A 13,166-nucleotide genomic window follows, 5' to 3' on the forward strand; every position below is an offset into this window, starting at 1 on the left:
AAAAAAAAATTAGCTGGGCGTGCTGGCGGGCACCTGTAGTCCCAGCTACTCGGAGAGGCTGAGGCAGAAGAATGCCATGAACCCGGGAGGCAGAGCTTATAGTGAGCCGAGATTGCGCCACTGCACTCCAGCCTGGGCGACAGAGCGAGACTCCGTCTCAAAAAAAAAAAAAAAGAATTCTGAGAAACTTCTTTCTGATCTGTGCATTCATCTCACAGAGTTGACCGTTTCTTTTGATTGAGCAGTTTTGAAACACGCTTTTTGTAGAATCTGCAAGTGGACATTTGGACGACTTTGAGGCCTACAGTGATAAATGAAATATCTACACCTAAAAACTACACAGAAGCATTCTGACAAACTTCCTTGTTAGGTGTGCATTCCTCACTCAGAGTTGAATCTTTCTTTTGATTGAGCAGTTTTGAAACACTCTTTTTGTAGAATCTGCAATTGGACATTTGGAGGACTTGAGGCCTATGGTGATAAATGAAATATCTACACCTAAATACTACACAGAAGCATTCTGACAAACTTCCTTGTTATGTGTGCATTCCACACTCAGAGTTGAATCTTTCTTTTGATTGAGCTGTTTTGAAACACTCTTTTTGTAGGATCTGCAAGTGGACATTTGGAGCATTTTGAGGCCTATGGTGAAAAAGGAAATATCTTCACATAAAAACTACACAGAAGCCTTCTGTGAAACTTCTTTATCATCTGTGCATTCATCTCACAGAGCTGAACCTTTCTTTTGATTGAGCAGTTTTGAAACACTCTTTTTGTAGAATCTGCAAGTGGACATTTGGAGCACTTACAGGTCTATGGTGAAATAGGGAATATCTTCACATAAAAACTACACAGAAGCATTCTGCGAAACTTCTTTCTGATGTATGCATTCACCACACAGGGTTTAACCTTTCTTTTGTTTGAGCAGTTTTTTTTTTTTTTTTTGAGACAGAGTCTCGCTCTGTCGCCCGGGCTGGAGTGCAGTGGCTCAATCTCGGCTCACTGCAAGCTCCGCCTCCCGGGTTCACGCCATTCTCCTGCCTCAGCCTCTCCAAGTAGCTGGGACTACAGGTGCCCGCCACTACGCCCGGCTAATTTTTTGTATTTTTTAGTAGAGACAGGGTTTCACCGTGGTCTCGATCTCCTGACCTTGTGATCCGCCCGCCTCGGCCTCCCAAAGTGCTGGGATTACAAGCGTGAGCCACCGTGCCCGGCCTGTTTGAGCAGTTTTGAAACACTCTTTTGGTAGAATCTGCAAGTGGACATTTGGAGTGCAATGGGGCCTATGTTGAAAAAGGAAATATCTTCACCTAAAAACTACACAGAAGCATTCTGTGAAACTTCTTTCTTTTCTGTGAATTCATCTCACCGATTTGAAACTTTCTTTTGTTTGAGCAATTTTGAAACACACTTTTTGTAGAATCTGCAAGTGGACATTTGGAGCGCCTTGAGGCCTACGGTGAAAAAAGAAATGTCTTCACATAAAAACTACACAGAAACATTCTGTGAAACCTTCTTTCTAATCTATGCATTCATCTCACAGAGTTGAAACTTTCTTTTTATTGACCAGTTTTGAAACAGTCTGTTTGTATAATCTGCAAGTGGACATGGGAGCGCTTTGAGGCCTATGGTGAAAAAGGAAATATCTTCACATAAAAACTACAAAGAAGAATTCTAGGAAACTTCTTTCTTATCTCTGCATTCTTCTCACAGAGTTGAACCTTTATTTTGATTGAGCAGTTTTGAAAGAGTCTTTTTGAAGCATCTGCAAGTGAACATTTGGAGCGCTTTCAGGCCTATGGTGAAAAAGGAAATATCTTCACATAAAAACTACACAGAGGCATGCTGCGAAACTTCTTTCTGATCTGTGGATGTGTCTCACAGCGTTGAATCTTTCTTTTGATTGAACATTTTTGAAACACTCTTTTTGTAGAATCTGCAAGTGGACATATGTAGTGCTTTGAGGCCTATGGTGAAAAAGGAAATATCTTCACATAAAAACTACACGGAAGCATTCTGTGAAACTCTTTTCTGATCTGTGCATTCATCACACAGCATCGAAACTTTCTTTTGATTGGACAGTTTTGAAACCCTCTTTTTGTACAATCTGCAGATGGACATTTGGAGTGCTTTGAGGCCTATGGTGTAAAAGGAAATATCCCCACATAAAAACTACACAGAAACATTCTGACAAGCTTCCCTCTTATGTGTGCATTCCTCTGAGAGTTTAACCATTCTTTTGATTTGGCAGTTTTGAAACTCACTTTTTGTAGAATATGTAGGTGGACATTTGGAGCGCTTTGAGGCACATATTGAAAAATGAACAATCTTCACATAAAAACTACACAGAAGCATTTTGCGAAACTTCTTTTTCATCTGTGCATTCATCTCACAGAGTTTAACCTTTCTTTTGATTGAGCAGTTTTGAAACACTCTTTTGTAGAATCTTCAAGTGGACATTTGGAGCGCTTTGAAGCCTATGGTGAAATATGAAATATCTTCACATAAAAACTACACAGAAGCATTCTTTGAAACTTATTTCTTTTCTGTGCATTCATCTGACAGATTTGAACCTTTCATTTGATTGAGCAGTTTTGAAACACTCTTTTTGTAGAATTTGCAGGTGAACATTTGGAGCGCTGTGAGGCTATCGTGAAAAAGGAAATATCCCACATAAAACTACACAGAAGCATTCTGACAAACTTCCTTGTTATGTGTGCATTCCTCACTCAGAATATAACCTTAGTTTTGATTGAGCAGTTTTGAAACACTCTTTTTGTACAATCTGCAGATGGACATTTGGAGCGCTGTGAGGCCTATGGTGAAAGAGGAAATATCTTCACAGAAAAACTACACAGAAGCATTCTGTGAAACTTCTTTCTGATCTGTGCATTCATCTCACAGAGTTGAACCATTCTTTTGATTGAGCAGTTTTGAAATACTCTTTTTGTAGAATTTGCAGGTGGATATTTGGAGCGGTTTGAGGCCTATGTTGTAAAAGTAAATATCTTTAAATAAAAACTACACAAAAGAATTCTGAGGGTCGGGCGTGGTGGCTCACGCTTGTAATCCCAGCACTTTGGGAGGCCAAGGCGGGCAGATCATGAGGTCAGGAGATCGAGATCATGGTGAAACCCCATCTCTATTAAAAATACAAAAAAAAAATTAGCTGGGCGTGCTGGCGGGCACCTGTAGTCCCAGCTACTCGGAGAGGCTGAGGCAGAAGAATGCCATGAACCCGGGAGGCAGAGCTTATAGTGAGCCGAGATTGCGCCACTGCACTCCAGCCTGGGCGACAGAGCGAGACTCCGTCTCAAAAAAAAAAAAAAAGAATTCTGAGAAACTTCTTTCTGATCTGTGCATTCATCTCACAGAGTTGACCGTTTCTTTTGATTGAGCAGTTTTGAAACACGCTTTTTGTAGAATCTGCAAGTGGACATTTGGACGACTTTGAGGCCTACAGTGATAAATGAAATATCTACACCTAAAAACTACACAGAAGCATTCTGACAAACTTCCTTGTTAGGTGTGCATTCCTCACTCAGAGTTGAATCTTTCTTTTGATTGAGCAGTTTTGAAACACTCTTTTTGTAGAATCTGCAATTGGACATTTGGAGGACTTGAGGCCTATGGTGATAAATGAAATATCTACACCTAAATACTACACAGAAGCATTCTGACAAACTTCCTTGTTATGTGTGCATTCCACACTCAGAGTTGAATCTTTCTTTTGATTGAGCTGTTTTGAAACACTCTTTTTGTAGGATCTGCAAGTGGACATTTGGAGCATTTTGAGGCCTATGGTGAAAAAGGAAATATCTTCACATAAAAACTACACAGAAGCCTTCTGTGAAACTTCTTTATCATCTGTGCATTCATCTCACAGAGCTGAACCTTTCTTTTGATTGAGCAGTTTTGAAACACTCTTTTTGTAGAATCTGCAAGTGGACATTTGGAGCGCTTACAGGTCTATGGTGAAATAGGGAATATCTTCACATAAAAACTACACAGAAGCATTCTGCGAAACTTCTTTCTGATGTATGCATTCACCACACAGGGTTTAACCTTTCTTTTGTTTGAGCAGTTTTTTTTTTTTTTTTTGAGACAGAGTCTCGCTCTGTCGCCCGGGCTGGAGTGCAGTGGCTCAATCTCGGCTCACTGCAAGCTCCGCCTCCCGGGTTCACGCCATTCTCCTGCCTCAGCCTCTCCAAGTAGCTGGGACTACAGGTGCCCGCCACTACGCCCGGCTAATTTTTTGTATTTTTTAGTAGAGACAGGGTTTCACCGTGGTCTCGATCTCCTGACCTTGTGATCCGCCCGCCTCGGCCTCCCAAAGTGCTGGGATTACAAGCGTGAGCCACCGTGCCCGGCCTGTTTCAGCAGTTTTGAAACACTCTTTTGGTAGAATCTGCAAGTGGACATTTGGAGTGCAATGGGGCCTATGTTGAAAAAGGAAATATCTTCACCTAAAAACTACACAGAAGCATTCTGTGAAACTTCTTTCTTTTCTGTGAATTCATCTCACCGATTTGAAACTTTCTTTTGTTTGAGCAATTTTGAAACACACTTTTTGTAGAATCTGCAAGTGGACATTTGGAGCGCCTTGAGGCCTACGGTGAAAAAAGAAATGTCTTCACATAAAAACTACACAGAAACATTCTGTGAAACCTTCTTTCTAATCTATGCATTCATCTCACAGAGTTGAAACTTTCTTTTTATTGACCAGTTTTGAAACAGTCTGTTTGTATAATCTGCAAGTGGACATGGGAGCGCTTTGAGGCCTATGGTGAAAAAGGAAATATCTTCACATAAAAACTACAAAGAAGAATTCTAGGAAACTTCTTTCTTATCTCTGCATTCTTCTCACAGAGTTGAACCTTTATTTTGATTGAGCAGTTTTGAAAGAGTCTTTTTGAAGCATCTGCAAGTGAACATTTGGAGCGCTTTCAGGCCTATGGTGAAAAAGGAAATATCTTCACATAAAAACTACACAGAGGCATGCTGCGAAACTTCTTTCTGATCTGTGGATGTGTCTCACAGCGTTGAATCTTTCTTTTGATTGAACATTTTTGAAACACTCTTTTTGTAGAATCTGCAAGTGGACATATGTAGTGCTTTGAGGCCTATGGTGAAAAAGGAAATATCTTCACATAAAAACTACACGGAAGCATTCTGTGAAACTCTTTTCTGATCTGTGCATTCATCACACAGCATCGAAACTTTCTTTTGATTGGACAGTTTTGAAACCCTCTTTTTGTACAATCTGCAGATGGACATTTGGAGTGCTTTGAGGCCTATGGTGTAAAAGGAAATATCCCCACATAAAAACTACACAGAAACATTCTGACAAGCTTCCCTCTTATGTGTGCATTCCTCTGAGAGTTTAACCATTCTTTTGATTTGGCAGTTTTGAAACTCACTTTTTGTAGAATATGTAGGTGGACATTTGGAGCGCTTTGAGGCACATATTGAAAAATGAACAATCTTCACATAAAAACTACACAGAAGCATTTTGCGAAACTTCTTTTTCATCTGTGCATTCATCTCACAGAGTTTAACCTTTCTTTTGATTGAGCAGTTTTGAAACACTCTTTTGTAGAATCTTCAAGTGGACATTTGGAGCGCTTTGAAGCCTATGGTGAAATATGAAATATCTTCACATAAAAACTACACAGAAGCATTCTTTGAAACTTATTTCTTTTCTGTGCATTCATCTGACAGATTTGAACCTTTCATTTGATTGAGCAGTTTTGAAACACTCTTTTTGTAGAATTTGCAGGTGAACATTTGGAGCGCTGTGAGGCTATCGTGAAAAAGGAAATATCCCACATAAAACTACACAGAAGCATTCTGACAAACTTCCTTGTTATGTGTGCATTCCTCACTCAGAATATAACCTTAGTTTTGATTGAGCAGTTTTGAAACACTCTTTTTGTACAATCTGCAGATGGACATTTGGAGCGCTGTGAGGCCTATGGTGAAAGAGGAAATATCTTCACAGAAAAACTACACAGAAGCATTCTGTGAAACTTCTTTCTGATCTGTGCATTCATCTCACAGAGTTGAACCATTCTTTTGATTGAGCAGTTTTGAAATACTGTTTTTGTAGAATTTGCAGGTGGATATTTGGAGCGGTTTGAGGCCTATGTTGTAAAAGTAAATATCTTTAAATAAAAACTACACAAAAGAATTCTGAGGGTCGGGCGTGGTGGCTCACGCTTGTAATCCCAGCACTTTGGGAGGCCAAGGCGGGCAGATCATGAGGTCAGGAGATCGAGATCATGGTGAAACCCCATCTCTATTAAAAATACAAAAAAAAAATTAGCTGGGCATGCTGGCGGGCACCTGTAGTCCCAGCTACTCGGAGAGGCTGAGGCAGAAGAATGCCATGAACCCGGGAGGCAGAGCTTATAGTGAGCCGAGATTGCGCCACTGCACTCCAGCCTGGGCGACAGAGCGAGACTCCGTCTCAAAAAAAAAAAAAAAGAATTCTGAGAAACTTCTTTCTGATCTGTGCATTCATCTCACAGAGTTGACCGTTTCTTTTGATTGAGCAGTTTTGAAACACGCTTTTTGTAGAATCTGCAAGTGGACATTTGGACGACTTTGAGGCCTACAGTGATAAATGAAATATCTACACCTAAAAACTACACAGAAGCATTCTGACAAACTTCCTTGTTAGGTGTGCATTCCTCACTCAGAGTTGAATCTTTCTTTTGATTGAGCAGTTTTGAAACACTCTTTTTGTAGAATCTGCAATTGGACATTTGGAGGACTTGAGGCCTATGGTGATAAATGAAATATCTACACCTAAATACTACACAGAAGCATTCTGACAAACTTCCTTGTTATGTGTGCATTCCACACTCAGAGTTGAATCTTTCTTTTGATTGAGCTGTTTTGAAACACTCTTTTTGTAGGATCTGCAAGTGGACATTTGGAGCATTTTGAGGCCTATGGTGAAAAAGGAAATATCTTCACATAAAAACTACACAGAAGCCTTCTGTGAAACTTCTTTATCATCTGTGCATTCATCTCACAGAGCTGAACCTTTCTTTTGATTGAGCAGTTTTGAAACACTCTTTTTGTAGAATCTGCAAGTGGACATTTGGAGCGCTTACAGGTCTATGGTGAAATAGGGAATATCTTCACATAAAAACTACACAGAAGCATTCTGCGAAACTTCTTTCTGATGTATGCATTCACCACACAGGGTTTAACCTTTCTTTTGTTTGAGCAGTTTTTTTTTTTTTTTTTGAGACAGAGTCTCGCTCTGTCGCCCGGGCTGGAGTGCAGTGGCTCAATCTCGGCTCACTGCAAGCTCCGCCTCCCGGGTTCACGCCATTCTCCTGCCTCAGCCTCTCCAAGTAGCTGGGACTACAGGTGCCCGCCACTACGCCCGGCTAATTTTTTGTATTTTTTAGTAGAGACAGGGTTTCACCGTGGTCTCGATCTCCTGACCTTGTGATCCGCCCGCCTCGGCCTCCCAAAGTGCTGGGATTACAAGCGTGAGCCACCGTGCCCGGCCTGTTTGAGCAGTTTTGAAACACTCTTTTGGTAGAATCTGCAAGTGGACATTTGGAGTGCAATGGGGCCTATGTTGAAAAAGGAAATATCTTCACCTAAAAACTACACAGAAGCATTCTGTGAAACTTCTTTCTTTTCTGTGAATTCATCTCACCGATTTGAAACTTTCTTTTGTTTGAGCAATTTTGAAACACACTTTTTGTAGAATCTGCAAGTGGACATTTGGAGCGCCTTGAGGCCTACGGTGAAAAAAGAAATGTCTTCACATAAAAACTACACAGAAACATTCTGTGAAACCTTCTTTCTAATCTATGCATTCATCTCACAGAGTTGAAACTTTCTTTTTATTGACCAGTTTTGAAACAGTCTGTTTGTATAATCTGCAAGTGGACATGGGAGCGCTTTGAGGCCTATGGTGAAAAAGGAAATATCTTCACATAAAAACTACAAAGAAGAATTCTAGGAAACTTCTTTCTTATCTCTGCATTCTTCTCACAGAGTTGAACCTTTATTTTGATTGAGCAGTTTTGAAAGAGTCTTTTTGAAGCATCTGCAAGTGAACATTTGGAGCGCTTTCAGGCCTATGGTGAAAAAGGAAATATCTTCACATAAAAACTACACAGAGGCATGCTGCGAAACTTCTTTCTGATCTGTGGATGTGTCTCACAGCGTTGAATCTTTCTTTTGATTGAACATTTTTGAAACACTCTTTTTGTAGAATCTGCAAGTGGACATATGTAGTGCTTTGAGGCCTATGGTGAAAAAGGAAATATCTTCACATAAAAACTACACGGAAGCATTCTGTGAAACTCTTTTCTGATCTGTGCATTCATCACACAGCATCGAAACTTTCTTTTGATTGGACAGTTTTGAAACCCTCTTTTTGTACAATCTGCAGATGGACATTTGGAGTGCTTTGAGGCCTATGGTGTAAAAGGAAATATCCCCACATAAAAACTACACAGAAACATTCTGACAAGCTTCCCTCTTATGTGTGCATTCCTCTGAGAGTTTAACCATTCTTTTGATTTGGCAGTTTTGAAACTCACTTTTTGTAGAATATGTAGGTGGACATTTGGAGCGCTTTGAGGCACATATTGAAAAATGAACAATCTTCACATAAAAACTACACAGAAGCATTTTGCGAAACTTCTTTTTCATCTGTGCATTCATCTCACAGAGTTTAACCTTTCTTTTGATTGAGCAGTTTTGAAACACTCTTTTGTAGAATCTTCAAGTGGACATTTGGAGCGCTTTGAAGCCTATGGTGAAATATGAAATATCTTCACATAAAAACTACACAGAAGCATTCTTTGAAACTTATTTCTTTTCTGTGCATTCATCTGACAGATTTGAACCTTTCATTTGATTGAGCAGTTTTGAAACACTCTTTTTGTAGAATTTGCAGGTGAACATTTGGAGCGCTGTGAGGCTATCGTGAAAAAGGAAATATCCCACATAAAACTACACAGAAGCATTCTGACAAACTTCCTTGTTATGTGTGCATTCCTCACTCAGAATATAACCTTAGTTTTGATTGAGCAGTTTTGAAACACTCTTTTTGTACAATCTGCAGATGGACATTTGGAGCGCTGTGAGGCCTATGGTGAAAGAGGAAATATCTTCACAGAAAAACTACACAGAAGCATTCTGTGAAACTTCTTTCTGATCTGTGCATTCATCTCACAGAGTTGAACCATTCTTTTGATTGAGCAGTTTTGAAATACTCTTTTTGTAGAATTTGCAGGTGGATATTTGGAGCGGTTTGAGGCCTATGTTGTAAAAGTAAATATCTTTAAATAAAAACTACACAAAAGAATTCTGAGGGTCGGGCGTGGTGGCTCACGCTTGTAATCCCAGCACTTTGGGAGGCCAAGGCGGGCAGATCATGAGGTCAGGAGATCGAGATCATGGTGAAACCCCATCTCTATTAAAAATACAAAAAAAAAATTAGCTGGGCGTGCTGGCGGGCACCTGTAGTCCCAGCTACTCGGAGAGGCTGAGGCAGAAGAATGCCATGAACCCGGGAGGCAGAGCTTATAGTGAGCCGAGATTGCGCCACTGCACTCCAGCCTGGGCGACAGAGCGAGACTCCGTCTCAAAAAAAAAAAAAAAGAATTCTGAGAAACTTCTTTCTGATCTGTGCATTCATCTCACAGAGTTGACCGTTTCTTTTGATTGAGCAGTTTTGAAACACGCTTTTTGTAGAATCTGCAAGTGGACATTTGGACGACTTTGAGGCCTACAGTGATAAATGAAATATCTACACCTAAAAACTACACAGAAGCATTCTGACAAACTTCCTTGTTAGGTGTGCATTCCTCACTCAGAGTTGAATCTTTCTTTTGATTGAGCAGTTTTGAAACACTCTTTTTGTAGAATCTGCAATTGGACATTTGGAGGACTTGAGGCCTATGGTGATAAATGAACTATCTACACCTAAATACTACACAGAAGCATTCTGACAAACTTCCTTGTTATGTGTGCATTCCACACTCAGAGTTGAATCTTTCTTTTGATTGAGCTGTTTTGAAACACTCTTTTTGTAGGATCTGCAAGTGGACATTTGGAGCATTTTGAGGCCTATGGTGAAAAAGGAAATATCTTCACATAAAAACTACACAGAAGCCTTCTGTGAAACTTCTTTATCATCTGTGCATTCATCTCACAGAGCTGAACCTTTCTTTTGATTGAGCAGTTTTGAAACACTCTTTTTGTAGAATCTGCAAGTGGACATTTGGAGCGCTTACAGGTCTATGGTGAAATAGGGAATATCTTCACATAAAAACTACACAGAAGCATTCTGCGAAACTTCTTTCTGATGTATGCATTCACCACACAGGGTTTAACCTTTCTTTTGTTTGAGCAGTTTTTTTTTTTTTTTTTGAGACAGAGTCTCGCTCTGTCGCCCGGGCTGGAGTGCAGTGGCTCAATCTCGGCTCACTGCAAGCTCCGCCTCCCGGGTTCACGCCATTCTCCTGCCTCAGCCTCTCCAAGTAGCTGGGACTACAGGTGCCCGCCACTACGCCCGGCTAATTTTTTGTATTTTTTAGTAGAGACAGGGTTTCACCGTGGTCTCGATCTCCTGACCTTGTGATCCGCCCGCCTCGGCCTCCCAAAGTGCTGGGATTACAAGCGTGAGCCACCGTGCCCGGCCTGTTTGAGCAGTTTTGAAACACTCTTTTGGTAGAATCTGCAAGTGGACATTTGGAGTGCAATGGGGCCTATGTTGAAAAAGGAAATATCTTCACCTAAAAACTACACAGAAGCATTCTGTGAAACTTCTTTCTTTTCTGTGAATTCATCTCACCGATTTGAAACTTTCTTTTGTTTGAGCAATTTTGAAACACACTTTTTGTAGAATCTGCAAGTGGACATTTGGAGCGCCTTGAGGCCTACGGTGAAAAAAGAAATGTCTTCACATAAAAACTACACAGAAACATTCTGTGAAACCTTCTTTCTAATCTATGCATTCATCTCACAGAGTTGAACCTTTCTTTTTATTGACCAGTTTTGAAACCGTCTGTTTGTATAATCTGCAAGTGGACATGGGAGCGCTTTGAGGCCTATGGTGAAAAAGGAAATATCTTCACATAAAAACTACAAAGAAGAATTCTAGGAAACTTCTTTCTTATCTCTGCATTCTTCTCATAGAGTTGAACCTTTATTTTGATTGAGCAGTTTTGAAAGAGTCTTTTTGAAGCATCTGCAAGTGAACATTTGGAGCGCTTTCAGGCCTATGGTGAAAAAGGAAATATCTTCACATAAAAACTACACAGAGGCATGCTGCGAAACTTCTTTCTGATCTGTGGATGTGTCTCACAGCGTTGAATCTTTCTTTTGATTGAACATTTTTGAAACACTCTTTTTGTAGAATCTGCAAGTGGACATATGTAGTGCTTTGAGGCCTATGGTGAAAAAGGAAATATCTTCACATAAAAACTACACGGAAGCATTCTGTGAAACTCTTTTCTGATCTGTGCATTCATCACACAGCATCGAAACTTTCTTTTGATTGGACAGTTTTGAAACCCTCTTTTTGTACAATCTGCAGATGGACATTTGGAGTGCTTTGAGGCCTATGGTGTAAAAGGAAATATCCCCACATAAAAACTACACAGAAACATTCTGACAAGCTTCCCTCTTATGTGTGCATTCCTCTGAGAGTTTAACCATTCTTTTGATTTGGCAGTTTTGAAACTCACTTTTTGTAGAATATGTAGGTGGACATTTGGAGCGCTTTGAGGCACATATTGAAAAATGAACAATCTTCACATAAAAACTACACAGAAGCATTTTGCGAAACTTCTTTTTCATCTGTGCATTCATCTCACAGAGTTTAACCTTTCTTTTGATTGAGCAGTTTTGAAACACTCTTTTGTAGAATCTTCAAGTGGACATTTGGAGCGCTTTGAAGCCTATGGTGAAATATGAAATATCTTCACATAAAAACTACACAGAAGCATTCTTTGAAACTTATTTCTTTTCTGTGCATTCATCTGACAGATTTGAACCTTTCATTTGATTGAGCAGTTTTGAAACACTCTTTTTGTAGAATTTGCAGGTGAACATTTGGAGCGCTGTGAGGCTATCGTGAAAAAGGAAATATCCCACATAAAACTACACAGAAGCATTCTGACAAACTTCCTTGTTATGTGTGCATTCCTCACTCAGAATATAACCTTAGTTTTGATTGAGCAGTTTTGAAACACTCTTTTTGTACAATCTGCAGATGGACATTTGGAGCGCTGTGAGGCCTATGGTGAAAGAGGAAATATCTTCACAGAAAAACTACACAGAAGCATTCTGTGAAACTTCTTTCTGATCTGTGCATTCATCTCACAGAGTTGAACCATTCTTTTGATTGAGCAGTTTTGAAATACTCTTTTTGTAGAATTTGCAGGTGGATATTTGGAGCGGTTTGAGGCCTATGTTGTAAAAGTAAATATCTTTAAATAAAAACTACACAAAAGAATTCTGAGGGTCGGGCGTGGTGGCTCACGCTTGTAATCCCAGCACTTTGGGAGGCCAAGGCGGGCAGATCATGAGGTCAGGAGATCGAGATCATGGTGAAACCCCATCTCTATTAAAAATACAAAAAAAAAATTAGCTGGGCGTGCTGGCGGGCACCTGTAGTCCCAGCTACTCGGAGAGGCTGAGGCAGAAGAATGCCATGAACCCGGGAGGCAGAGCTTATAGTGAGCCGAGATTGCGCCACTGCACTCCAGCCTGGGCGACAGAGCGAGACTCCGTCTCAAAAAAAAAAAAAAAGAATTCTGAGAAACTTCTTTCTGATCTGTGCATTCATCTCACAGAGTTGACCGTTTCTTTTGATTGAGCAGTTTTGAAACACGCTTTTTGTAGAATCTGCAAGTGGACATTTGGACGACTTTGAGGCCTACAGTGATAAATGAAATATCTACACCTAAAAACTACACAGAAGCATTCTGACAAACTTCCTTGTTAGGTGTGCATTCCTCACTCAGAGTTGAATCTTTCTTTTGATTGAGCAGTTTTGAAACACTCTTTTTGTAGAATCTGCAATTGGACATTTGGAGGACTTGAGGCCTATGGTGATAAATGAACTATCTACACCTAAATACTACACAGAAGCATTCTGACAAACTTCCTTGTTATGT

Source organism: Symphalangus syndactylus, chromosome 5 (genome assembly GCF_028878055.3).
Source record: "Symphalangus syndactylus isolate Jambi chromosome 5, NHGRI_mSymSyn1-v2.1_pri, whole genome shotgun sequence".
NCBI classification, from domain to species: domain Eukaryota; kingdom Metazoa; phylum Chordata; class Mammalia; order Primates; family Hylobatidae; genus Symphalangus; species Symphalangus syndactylus.